Here is a 12,124-nt window from a genome sequence, read left to right as displayed (position 1 = left end):
TGTTGTTCAGGTTAGTTATAATTGTTTTAGTTCACAATGGAGCCCCTAGACCCACTCTGCATACCCCTGTTACCTCCTTTGTCCCACCTCCCACACATGCGGTGACCTCACCCATTACAACCAGCATGTCCAGAGATACAACCTGTCTCATCATCACCCAGTGCCTGGGCTTACCTCCGCTGTACCCGCACCCCACCATACCCCTGTCTGCGCATTATGCCCTGAATATATTCTACCATGCCCAGAAACCTGCTCCTCTTATCCTCTGCCCCCAACGCTCTAGGCGACCAGTTTTGATAGCCTTTAGCCGCACCCTCATTACTACTCCTTCTCTGTTCCGCGGGTGATGTGGAGGTAAACCCAGGCCCTGCATGTCCCCAGGTACCCTCATTTGTTAACTTCTGTGAGCGAAAAAGCCTTGGTTTTATGCATGTCAACATCAGAAGCCTCCTCCCTAAGTTTGTTTTACTCACTGCTTTAGCACACTCTGCTAACCCTGATGTCCTTGCCGTGTCTGAATCCTGGCTCAGGAAGGCCACCAAAAACTCAGAGATTTCCATACCCAACTATAACATCTTCCGTCAAGATAGAACTACCAAAGGGGGCGGAGTTGCAGTCTACTGTAGAGATAGCCTGCAAAGTAATGTCATACTTTCCAGGTCCATACCCAAACAGTTCGAACTACTAATTTTGAAAATTACCCTCTCCAGAAATAAGTCTCTCACTGTTGCCGCCTGCTACCCTCAGCTCCCAGCTGTGCCCTGGACACCATTTGTGAATTGATCGCCCCCCATCTAGCTTCAGAGTTTGTTCTGTTAGGTGACCTAAACTGGGATATGCTTAACACCCCGGCAGTCCTACAATGTAAGCTAGATGCCCTCAATCTCACTCAAATCATCAAGGAACCCACCAGGTACAACCCTAACTCTGTAAACAAGGGCACCCTCATAGACGTCATCCTGACCAACTGGCCCTCCAAATACACCTCCGCTGTCTTCAACCAGGATCTCAGCGATCACTGCCTCATTGCCTGTATCCGCCACGGAGCCGCAGTCAAACGACCACCCCTCATCACTGTCAAACGCTCCCTAAAACACTTCTGTGAGCAGGCCTTTCTAATCGACCTGGCCCGGGTATCCTGGAAGGACATTGACCTCATCCCGTCAGTTGAGGATGCCTGGTCATTCTTTAAAAGTAACTTCCTCACCATTTTAGATAAGCATGCTCCGTTCAAAAAATGCAGAACCAAGAACAGATAGAGCCCTTGGTTCACTCCAGACCTGACTGCCCTCGACCAGCACAAAAACATCCTGTGGCGGACTGCAATAGCATCGAATAGCCCCCGTGATATGCAACTGTTCAGGGAAGTCAGGAACCAATACACACAGTCAGTCAGGAAAGCTAAGGCCAGCTTCTTCAGGCAGAAGTTTGCATCCTGTAGCTCCAACTCCAAAAAGTTCTGGGACACTGTGAAGTCCATGGAGAACAAGAGCACCTCCTCCCAGCTGCCCACTGCACTGAGGCTAGGTAACACGGTCTCCACCGATAAATCCACGATTATTGAAAGCTTCAATAAGCACTTCTCAACGGCTGGCCATGCCTTCCGCCTGGCTACTCCAACCTCGGCCAACAGCTCCGCCCCCCCCGCAGCTCTTCGCACTTCGCACTCTTCAATTCTCGGGCCGACTCTTTTCTCTGTATATATCAATGATGTTGCTCTTGCTGCGGGCGATTCCCTGATCCACCTCTACGCAGACGACACCATTCTATATACTTTCGGCCCGTCATTGGACACTGTGCTATCTAACCTCCAAACGAGCTTCAATGCCATACAGCACTCCTTCCGTGGCCTCCAACTGCTCTTAAACGCGAGTAAAACCAAATGCATGCTTTTCAACCGATCGCTGCCTGCACCAGCATGCCCGACTAGCATCACCACCCTGGATGGTTCCGACCTTGAATATGTGGACATCTATAAGTACCTAGGTGTCTGGCTAGACTGCAAACTCTCCTTCCAGACTCACATCAAACATCTCCAATCGAAAATCAAATCAAGAGTCGGCTTTCTATTCCGCGACAAAGCCTCCTTCACTCACGCCGCCAAGCTTACCCTAGTAAAACTGACTATCCTACCGATCCTCGATTTCGGCGATGTCATCTACAAAATGGCTTCCAACACTCTACTCAGCAAACTGGATGCAGTCTATCATAGTGCCATCCGTTTTGTCACCAAAGCACCTTATACCACCCACCACTGCGACTTGTATGCTCTAGTCGGCTGGCCCTCGCTACATATTCGTCGCCAGACCCACTGGCTCCAGGTCATCTACAAGTCCATGCTAGGTAAAGCTCCGCCTTATCTCAGTTCACTGGTCACGATGGCAACACCCATCCGTAGCACACGCTCCAGCAGGTGTATCTCACTGATCATCCCTAAAGCCAACACCTCATTTGGCCGCCTTTCGTTCCAGTACTCTGCTGCCTGTGACTGGAACGAACTGCAAAAATCGCTGAAGTTGGAGACTTTTATCTCCCTCACCAACTTCAAACATCAGCTATCCGAGCAGCTAACCGATCGCTGCAGCTGTACATAGTCTATTGGTAAATAGCCCACCCATTTTCACCTACCTCATTCCCATACTGTTTTTATACTGTTTTTTTTTCAATTTTATTTATTTATTTACTTTTCTGCTCTTTTGCACACCAATATCTCTACCTGTACATGACCATCTGATCATTTATCACCCCAGTGTTAATCTGCAAAATTGTATTATTCGCCTACCTCCTCATGCCTTTTGCACACATTGTATATAGACTGCCCATTTTTTTTTCTACTGTGTTATTGACTTGTTAATTGTTTACTCCATGTGTAACTCTGTGTTATCTGTTCACACTGCTATGCTTTATCTTGGCCAGGTCGCAGTTGCAAATGAGAACTTGTTCTCAACTAGCCTACCTGGTTAAATAAAGGTGAAATAAAAATAAAATAAAAAATAATGTGACATCATCAACCCACCAAGCCTTTTAATGTGACATCATCAACCCACCATCCCTTTTAATGTGACATCATCAACCCACCATCCCTTTTAATGTGACATCATCAACCCACCAAGCCTTTTAATGTGACATCATCAACCCAACATCCCTTTTAATGTGACATCATCAACCCACCAAGCCTTTTAATGTGACATCATCAACCCACCATCCCTTTTAATGTGACATCATCAACCCACCATCCCTTTTAATGTGACATCATCAACCCACCATCCCTTTTAATTTGACATCATCAACCCACCATCCCTTTTAATTTGACATCATCAACCCACCATCCCTTTTAATGTGACATCATCAACCCACCATCCCTTTTAATGTGACATCATCAACCCACCAAGCACAAACACAAATGTTGTCATTTACACAAGTGGTTAAAGGTAAGTCCTATGGTTTATTTTCTCATTTATACGGGGGGTTTTAATTTGGGAGCACTGTGCAAAAAAACTAAACCATATATTTGTTTTCTTTCTGTACCGTTGTTTCCCGAGCGCAGATTCGTTAGCGTCATGCTTGTACCATTACTACGGAGCAAACTGCTTGTTTTCCCGAACCCAAACAGTTCAAAAGATCTGACACATATTACCGACACAATCTTTTTCTCCTCCTGTCATAAACCATGTCGCGGGCCGTTCTAAAACTACTCGCTGGCTGCATTTGTTTTACACCGTGGTCCAGTCATGTTACCTCATTAGCTAGCTAGCTAACAACCTGGTAACTTTACCAGTACATCCAAACATCAGTCATGTTACCTCATTAGCTAGCTAGCTAACAACCTGGTAACTTTACCAGTACATCCAAACATCAGTCATGTTACCTCATTAGCTAGCTAGCTAAATTCCTGATAACTTTACCAGTACATCCAAACATCAGTCATGTTACCTCATTAGCTAGCTAGCTAACAACCTGGTAACTTTACCAGTACATCCAAACATCAGTCATGTTACCTCATTAGCTAGCTAGCTAACAACCTGGTAACTTTACCAGTACATCCAAACATCAGTCATGTTACCTCATTAGCTAGCTAGCTAACAACCTGATAACTTTACCAGTACATCCAAACATAAGTCATGTTACCTCATTAGCTAGCTTGCTAGCTAACAACCTGGTAACTTTACCAGTACATCCAAACATAAGTCATGTTACCTCATTAGCTAGCTAGCTAGCTGACAACCTGATAACTTTACCAGTACATCCAAACATCAGTCATGTTACCTCATTAGCTAGCTTGCTAGCTAACAACCTGGTAACTTTACCAGTACATCAAACATCAGTCATGTTACCTCATTAGCTAGCTTGCTAGCTGACAACCTGATAACTTTACCAGTACAGCCAAACATCTGGGGACACAGAAAGAAAGGGGATATCTTCTTCAGGAAGTCAATGATCACAGCAATGAATGAATGACAGATCTCTTGCATGTCGTCATCACAGTTTAGCTTTTTATAATAAACTAAATGTATTTACAGGGTTACATATTCGTTTCTAGAGCACAACATGTGCTTCAGAAGTAGCTGGGAATCGTTTAGGCTATATCGCAATCTTATTTTCTGGTACTCCAAACTTTTAAAGTTGGGAGCGCATGTGCTACCAATGAACATTTTTAATTTAGAGCCCTCACAATGAGTTCATCTGACTCTGGATAAGTACATAAAGGGCCAAAATCTCACACTATCCCTTTAATGCTAGTCTAGCTACTGGGCCACCTACCCATGCAGCACCTCTGCAGACTGGGTGAACGTTGGGTTGATGACAGGGGACTGGTTCCGGGTGGCTGAGATGGGGACCACTGCTGTAGAGCTGGTGACAGGGGAACGAGACTGAGGACGAAGAGAGGGAGACAATCATACTATGTTTCCTTACAAGACTGACTGAACTGTCAACACAAACAATGATGAACGCAGGAGTTATCCTTTGTTACAATGAAGTAAGTCAACCCCGAGGGGAGGGGGGGGCAGTCATTTCCTGCACTACAAATGAGGAAAACAATGGTGTGTTAGTCAACCCCCAGGGGGGAGCAAGTCATTTCCTGCACTACAAATGAGGAAAAACAATGGTGTGTTAGTCAACCCCGAGGGAGGGGGGGGGGGGGGCAGTCATTTCCTGCACTACAAATGAGGAAAAACAATGGTGTGTTAGTCAACCCCCGAGGGAGGGGGGGGCAGTCATTTCCTGCACTACAAATGAGGAAAAACAATGGTGTGTTAGTCAACCCCGAGGGAGGGGGGCAGTCATTTCCTGCACTACAAATGAGGAAAAACAATGGTGTGTTAGTCAGCCCCCAGGGGAGGGGGGCAGTCATTTCCTGCACTACAAATGAGGAAAAACAATGGTGTGTTAGTCAACCCCCAGGGGGAGGGGGGGGCAGTCATTTCCTGCACTACAAATGAGGAAAAACAATGGTGTGTTAGTCAACATTTGATCTGTAAACCCTTCACAAGCCTCCCACCATAATAATGCAATTGAGCCGTAATAACACTGGGGTAAGCACCTGGTTAGACTGGTGTTTGACGTGATGTACCGTGTGCTGAACGGGGCCTGCATTGGCCCCTGATGCTGGTCTGAGAACAGCAGGCCCTTTACAGCTGGACATCACTGCTGCAGCCACCGCCCCTGGAAGACAGACAGCACAATATAGACGAGGGAACATAATACAGAACGAAAGGCAGGAGGGTAAGAGCGCCCTCTAGAGGCCGAGCCAGAGAAGTGCGACACGCGAGAAAAATAGAAATAGAAATATAGTTTCCCCCTCCGGCCAGTAATATCGGTTTAGGGTAAATGGGAAGTGAAACGGGTGGGTGTTAAGCCTCCAATCAAAACGCTGGGTTTGAGAGATGGATTAGGGAGATGTAGTACGTACCTCTTGGTAGGTGAGAGGTGAATGTGTGTTGAGGAACAGAAGGAGACCTAATTATCTGGATATTAGCTGGCACGAGGTGATGCCGATTACCGGAGTGGCCCTGAAATAAGAACAGGTCAAAAACATCAGTCCCTAATAAAAAGGTTTTCCTGGACGCAGATTAAGTCTAATCCTGGATTAAAAACACATTTTCAACAGAGATAATCTACTGATGTAGTTTTGATCCCGGACTAGGGCTTAATCTGTGTCCAGGAAACTGCCCCCTTATTGGCTCATTCATTAAAGTTATTAAAAAGCAATGATCACAAACAAGAGCCAATAAGAATGTAATGATCACAAACAAGAGCCAATAAGAATGTAATGATCACAAACAAGAGCCAATAAGAATGTGATGATCACAAACAAGAGCCAATAAGAATGTGATGATCACAAACAAGAGCCAATAAGAATGTAATGATCACAAACAAGAGCCAATAAGAATGCGATGATCACAAACAAGAGCCAATAAGAATGCGATGATCACAAACAAGAGCCAATAAGAATGTAATGATCACAAACAAGAGCCAATAAGAATGTGATGATCACAAACAAGAGCCAATAAGAATGTGATGATCACAAACAAGAGCCAATAAGAATGTAATGATCACAAACAAGAGCCAATAAGAATGTAATGATCACAAACAAGAGCCAATAAGAATGTAACAGGCTATGTAGTCACCTGTTGTCCACTGATGGTTACCACAGGGATGGAGGAGGTGGGGGCGATGTGGCTCTCCAGGGTGACAGTGATGTGGCCAAGCAGGGCAGGCTGCACCTTGGGAGGCAGAGGGAGAGGGATGTGACCCCCCTGGCCCTGGCTGGAGGCTGGAGCTGGGGCGATGAGACGACTGGGTACCAGCGATTTCAGGGCAGCCTGAAGAAGGGAGAAAGAAAAAAAACACCACAGAAAATATAGATTTGTTTCTATGATATTTGCTGTCCTAACACACATATATTTCATTTAAGCTAGTGATAACATCTTTTTTTGGTTCTATATTTTAGGACACTTTTGGGGGTATCAACTTTTCCTCCTTGACTGAGTGAGTTCTCAATCAGATGATGGCAGGGGAAGAAGGGATGTGTTCATGCTGTCGTGTATAGTTGGCTATACACCACAAACAGATCTGGGATCAGGCTCGGGAAGAGAGGGGGAAATGGGGTGTTCTAATTACCACCCTAATACCTTTATAGATAAAACAGATCTGGGATCAGGCTAGGGAAGAGAGGGGGGAATGGGGTGTTCTAATTACCACCTTTATAGATAAAAACAGATCTGGGATCAGGCTAGGGAAGAGAGGGGGGAATGGGGTGTTCTAATTACCACCTTTATAGATAAAAACAGATCTGGGATCAGGCTCAGGGAAGAGAGGGGGAATGGGGTGTTCTAATTACCACCTTTATAGATAAAAACAGATCTGGGATCAGGCTAGGGAAGAGAGGGGGGAATGGGGTGTTCTAATTACCACCTTTATAGATAAAAACAGATCTGGGATCAGGCTAGGGAAGAGAGGGGGAAATGGGGTGTTCTAATTACCACCTAATACCTTTATAGATAAAAACAGATCTGGGATCAGGCTAGGGAAGAGAGGGGGAAATGGGGTGTTCTAATTACCACCCTAATACCTTCATAGATAAAACAGATCTGGGATCAGGCTAGGGAAGAAAGGGGGAAATGGGGTGTTCTAATTACCACCCTAATACCTTTATAGATAAAACAGATCTGGGATCAGGCTAGGGAAGAGAGGGGGAAATGGGGTGTTCTAATTACCACCCTAATACCTTTGCTTCTAGTTCCGACAATGCAGTAATAACCAACGAGTAATCTAACGTAACAATTCCACAACTACTACCTTATACACACAAGTGTAAAGGGATAAAGAATATATACATAACGATATATGAATGAGTGATGGTACAGAACGACATGGTATCTAGTACAGTATATACATATGAGATGAGTAATGTAGGGTATGTAAACAAAGTGGCATTGTTTAAAGTGGCTAGTGATACATGTATTACATAAAGATGGCAAGATGCAGTAGATGGTATAGAGTACAGTATATACATATACATATGAGATGAGTAAACAAAGTGTGCTTCTTTCAACTAGAGCCCTGGTCAAAAGTAGTGCACTAAATAGCAAAAAAAAAGTGCAATTGGGAGAAACAGCCATGGAGAGGTCTTACCTTCATCTGTCCGTCGACGAGGGCAGCAGGCTGGGCCTGCAGTAGTTGGACAGGAGGGTTGAAGACGGTGACAGGTTGACCAGGTGTACCTGCCTTGTTGGGCACCTGCTGGGACAGAGCTGGGACCGGGGACTGCAGGCTGTGGGTCTGAACCGGGACCTGAGGAGGGATGATGAGATAAGATTTTGACTTTGTAAGACATATCGGGGGTGGGTTCTTGGAACGGATTAAAGCCTAGTCTTGGACTAAAGAGTTTGATGGAGATTCAGGACATAGAGCATTAGCCAATAAAAAGCCTGCAATCAATGACAAAATAGAGAAAGTGCAGTTTATGATATCTGTACATTATAGGTTGCATCCCAAATGGAGCCATCAAATACATGTACACTATCAACTAGACCTGGGGTACTCAACTCTTACCCTACGAGGTCCGGAGCCATCCTATCCCCTACAGCAAGGGTACTCAACTCTTACCCTACGAGGTAAGGAGCCACCCTATCCCCTACAGCAAGGGTACTCAACTCTTACCCTACGAGGTAAGGAGCCATCCTATCCCCTACCCTCTACGAGGTCCGGAGCCATCCTATCCCCTACAGCAAGGGTACTCAACTCTTACCCTACGAGGTAAGGAGCCATCCTATCCCCTACAGCAAGGGTACTCAACTCTTACCCTACGAGGTAAGGAGCCATCCTATCCCCTACAGCAAGGGTACTCAACTCTTACCCTGTCCCCTACATCAAGGGAGGTCCAAGGGAGCCATCCTATCCCCTACAGCAAGGGTACTCAACTCTTACCCTACGAGGTAAGGAGCCATCCTATCCCCTACAGCAAGGGTACTCAACTCTTACCCTACGAGGTAAGGAGCCATCCTATCCCCTACATCAAGGGTACTCACCTCTTACCCTACGAGGTAAGGAGCTATCCTGTCCCCTACATCAAGGGTACTCACCTCTTACCCTATGAGGTCCGGAGCCATCCTATCCCCTACAGCAAGGGTACTCAACTCTTAACCTACGAGGTCCGGAGCCATCCTATCCCCTACAGCAAGGGTACTCAACTCTTACCCTACGAGGTCCGGAGCCATCCTATCCCCTACAGCAAGGGTACTCAACTCTTACCCTACGAGGTCCGGAGCCATCCTATCCCCTACAGCAAGGGTACTCAACTCTTACCCTACGAGGTAAGGAGCCATCCTATCCCCTACAGCAAGGGTACTCAACTCTTACCCTACGAGGTAAGGAGCCATCCTATCCCCTACAGCAAGTAAGGAGGTACTCAACTCTTACCCTACGAGGTAAGGAGCCATCCTATCCCCTACAGCAAGGGTACTCAACTCTTACCCTACGAGGTCCGGAGCCATCCTATCCCCTACAGCAAGGGTACTCACCTCTTACCCTACGAGGTCCGGAGCCATCCTATCCCCTACAGCAAGGGTACTCAACTCTTACCCTACGAGGTCCTACAGGGGCCATCCTATCCCCTACAGCAAGGGTACTCAACTCTTACCCTACGAGGTAAGGAGCCATCCTGTCCCCTACAGCAAGGGTACTCAACTCTTACCCTACAAGGTCCGGAGCCATCCTATCCCCTACAGCAAGGGTACTCAACTCTTACCCTACGAGGTAAGGAGCCATCCTATCCCCTACAGCAAGGGTACTCAACTCTTACCCTACGAGGTAAGGAGCCATCCTATCCCCTACAGCAAGGGTACTCAACTCTTACCCTACGAGGTAAGGAGCCATCCTATCCCCTACAGCAAGGGTACTCAACTCTTACCCTACGAGGTAAGGAGCCATCCTATCCCCTACAGCAAGGGTACTCAACTCTTACCCTACGAGGTAAGGAGCCATCCTATCCCCTACAGCAAGGGTACTCAACTCTTACCCTACGAGGTAAGGAGCCATCCTATCCCCTACAGCAAGGGTACTCAACTCTTACCCTACGAGGTCCGGAGCCATCCTATCCCCTACAGCAAGGGTACTCAACTCTTACCCTACGAGGTAAGGAGCCATCCTATCCCCTACAGCAAGGGTACTCAACTCTTACCCTACGAGGTAAGGAGCCATCCTATCCCCTACATCAAGGGTACTCAACTCTTACCCTACGAGGTAAGGAGCTATCCTGTCCCCTACATCAAGGGTACTCACCTCTTACCCTATGAGGTCCGGAGCCATCCTATCCCCTACAGCAAGGGTACTCAACTCTTACCCTACGAGGTCCGGAGCCATCCTATCCCCTACAGCAAGGGTACTCAACTCTTACCCTACGAGGTCCGGAGCCATCCTATCCCCTACAGCAAGGGTACTCAACTCTTACCCTACGAGGTCCGGAGCCATCCTATCCCCTACAGCAAGGGTACTCAACTCTTACCCTACGAGGTAAGGAGCCATCCTGTCCCCTACATCAAGGGTACTCAACTCTTACCCTACGAGGTCCCGAGCCATCCTATCCCCTACAGCAAGGGTACTCAACTCTTACCCTACGAGGTAAGGAGCCATCCTGTCCCCTACAGCAAGGGTACTCAACTCTTACCCTACGAGGTAAGGAGCCATCCTATCCCCTACAGCAAGGGTACTCAACTCTTACCCTACGAGGTAAGGAGCCATCCTGTCCCCTACAGCAAGGGTACTCAACTCTTACCCTACGAGGTAAGGAGCCATCCTATCCCCTACAGCAAGGGTACTCAACTCTTACCCTACGAGGTCCGGAGCCATCCTATCCCCTACAGCAAGTGTACTCAACTCTTACCCTACGAGGTCCGGAGCCATCCTATCCCCTACAGCAAGGGTACTCAACTCTTACCCTACGAGGTAAGGAGCCACCCTATCCCCTACAGCAAGGGTACTCAACTCTTACCCCTACGAGGTAAGGAGCCATCCTATCCCCTACAGCAAGGGTACTCAACTCTTACCCTACGAGGTAAGGAGCCATCCTATCCCCTACATCAAGGGTACTCACCTCTTACCCTATGAGGTCCGGAGCCATCCTATCCCCTACAGCAATGGTACTCAACTCTTACCCTACGAGGTCCGGAGCCATCCTATCCCCTACAGCAAGGGTACTCAACTCTTACCCTACGAGGTCCGGAGCCATCCTATCCCCTACAGCAAGGGTACTCAACTCTTACCCTACGAGGTCCGGAGCCATCCTATCCCCTACAGCAAGGGTACTCAACTCTTACCCTACGAGGTAAGGAGCCATCCTGTCCCCTACAGCAAGGGTACTCAACTCTTACCCTACAAGGTCCGGAGCCATCCTATCCCCTACAGCAAGGGTACTCAACTCTTACCCTACGAGGTAAGGAGCCATCCTGTCCCCTACATCAAGGGTACTCAACTCTTACCCTACGAGGGTCCCGGAGCCATCCTATCCCCTACAGCAAGGGTACTCAACTCTTACCCTACGAGGTAAGGAGCCATCCTGTCCCCTACAGCAAGGGTACTCAACTCTTACCCTACGAGGTAAGGAGCCATCCTATCCCCTACAGCAAGGGTACTCAACTCTTACCCTACGAGGTCCGGAGCCATCCTATCCCCTACAGCAAGGGTACTCAACTCTTACCCTACGAGGTCCGGAGCCATCCTATCCCCTACAGCAAGGGTACTCAACTCTTACCCTACGAGGTAAGGAGCCACCCTATCCCCTACAGCAAGGGTACTCAACTCTTACCCTACGAGGTAAGGAGCCATCCTATCCCCTACAGCAAGGGTACTCAACTCTTACCCTACGAGGTCCGGAGCCATCCTATCCCCTACAGCAAGGGTACTCACCTCTTACCCTACGAGGTCCGGAGCCATCCTATCCCCTACAGCAAGGGTACTCAACTCTTACCCTACGAGGTCCGGAGCCATCCTATCCCCTACAGCAAGGGTACTCAACTCTTATCCCCTACACGAGGTAAGGAGCCATCCTGTCCCCTACAGCAAGGGTACTCAACTCTTACCCTACAAGGTCCGGAGCCATCCTATCCCCTACAGCAAGGGTACT

General features: G+C 47.6%; 1 pseudogene; it reads right to left on the bottom strand.

Moving 5' to 3' along the window:
* Positions 1-12,124, bottom strand: part of LOC135564361 (histone deacetylase complex subunit SAP130-like) — a 69,582-nt pseudogene that overhangs the window by 44,715 nt on the left and 12,743 nt on the right.

This window comes from Oncorhynchus nerka, linkage group LG24 (genome assembly GCF_034236695.1).
Source record: "Oncorhynchus nerka isolate Pitt River linkage group LG24, Oner_Uvic_2.0, whole genome shotgun sequence".
NCBI classification, from domain to species: domain Eukaryota; kingdom Metazoa; phylum Chordata; class Actinopteri; order Salmoniformes; family Salmonidae; genus Oncorhynchus; species Oncorhynchus nerka.
Note: the sequence above shows the minus strand (reverse complement) of the source record. Positions and strands in the feature narration are given on the sequence as shown.